Source organism: Tupaia chinensis, unplaced genomic scaffold (genome assembly GCF_000334495.1).
Source record: "Tupaia chinensis unplaced genomic scaffold, TupChi_1.0 Scaffold144408_1, whole genome shotgun sequence".
Classification (NCBI taxonomy): Eukaryota; Metazoa; Chordata; class Mammalia; order Scandentia; family Tupaiidae; genus Tupaia; species Tupaia belangeri.
Window position 1 is genome coordinate 31377 of NW_006204268.1, and position 1863 is coordinate 33239.

Below are 1863 nucleotides of genomic sequence, written 5' to 3' on the forward strand. Positions count from 1 at the left end.
AGAGGTTGTCCCAAAAAAAAAAAAAAAAAAAAAAAAAAAAAAAAAAAAAAAAAAAAAAGCTGGCAAATAGCTTAGAATCACAGGCGCGCAAGGGAGTTGCCGGTCCTCTGGCAGCAGGGACCGGGCTGTGGAGCTCCTGGTCTCCGAGGGCAGCCTGGACTCATCTGGAGCAGCCTGGCAGTGCTTGGTAAACGGTGTTGGTGAACGGTGTTGTGCTCCCCCAGAGCAGGGTCCTTGTCACTGTCCCAGCATGCCCTCCTGGAGGTGGCTACAGGCTGCCCAGGGCCCTTCATCCAGGAGGAGCCAGTGCCTCCTTCAGGGGGCGTGCAGGGAGGGGAAGTTGTGGGAACAAAGGGAAATTTCCCTCTAGTGGTGCTTCCTCTTTGTATTTTAGAACTTCCCAGCAAGGGTGGGGTGAGAGGGAGCCCTCAGCCTGTAGTTTTCCATCAGGCACCCCCACTCTGTCTCCGGGCCCCCTCAGCATCCCCCGTGCGCTTCCTCAGCCAGGAAAACCAGAGCATGTCTCTGTCCGCAGGCCCTTTGCCTCTGAGGAGCCAGGAGGCAGGTTGGGGCCAGCTCTGGCAGGCGAGGTGGGAGGCAGCCAGAACCCACCCTCTAGTTGCCCTGATGCTGGGCTGGGACAGTGTGACCTGTTAGGCCCGCCGTGGAGGGACCACAGAGCTTACTGCCAAGTCTCCAGGACAGACCCCCGGCCTCTTCATAACGGAGGACAGGGCTGAGCAAGAGGGCGAGTTGCCTTGATCACTCGTTGGTTTGAACGCTGAAGTGGCACCCACTGTGGCTGGCTTTCTGCGAGGCCTTGGGGGTTCGGCCATGAGCACTGCCCCCTCTCGTCACCTTCTCAAAGGGTCCCTGTTGGACCTGGCAGGGAGTGGAGCTCGACTTTTCCCCAAAGGAGCTGCCCGGCCCCTGCGTGTTCCCCCGTTGCCCCAGGTTGTCTCACCCTCACTCACTCGCCCTGACTCAAGCCCCTCCGCCCACCAGTCCCCCTAGCTTCCAAAGTCCCTGGGGATCCAGGCCTATTGGTAAATTCCTGGAGGCCAGAGATACCCATCTTTGCCGAAGGTGGGAAGCCTAGAAGGTCTAGCTAAGACCAGACTGTCTCCACATGGGGAGGGGTCTAGAGTCGAGATGAAACAGTTACATGCGTCAGTTAACCTACCACAGTAAGCAACGGCGACCCCAAGAATACTCCGCCCCTCCTAACCCCATGCATGTTCTCAGGGCCCGATGGCTGGAGCCTCTTATGAGCATCCAACCCAGGCTAGGCACTTTACCTGATCTTATTTAACCCCCCAGGGACCCCAAAATGTAGAAATTACCATTCTCGTCTCACAGGTGAGAAAGCTGGGCTGAGCAGAAGCTGTGGACCGCCCCAGGACCATGCACTAACCAGAAGAGAGCTAGCGGATGAGCTTGGGCCTCGTGGCTCCAAAGCCCCGTGCCACCCCCCCAGCCCTGTTCTCAGGCCGTGAAGACTGGAAGGCCAGGAGTCTCGCTTCACACTTCTTTGTTTCTGCCTCTAGCATGTAATACAGTGCTGCCTCAGAGTAGCGCGTGGTGTGAACAGACGAGTGGATGGGTGGAAGGATGGATGGAAGGATGGGTGGAAGTATGGGTGGAAGGATGGGTGGAAGGATGGGTGGAAGGATGGGTGGAAGGATGGGTGGAAGGATGGGTGGATGGATGGGTGGAAGGATGGATGGATGGGTGGGTGGAAGGATGGATGGAAGGATGGGTGGAAGGATGGGTGGATGGATGGGTGGAAGAATGGAAGGATAGGTGGAAGGATGGATGGATGGATGGGTGGAAGGATGGGTGGAAGGATGGGTGGAAGGATGG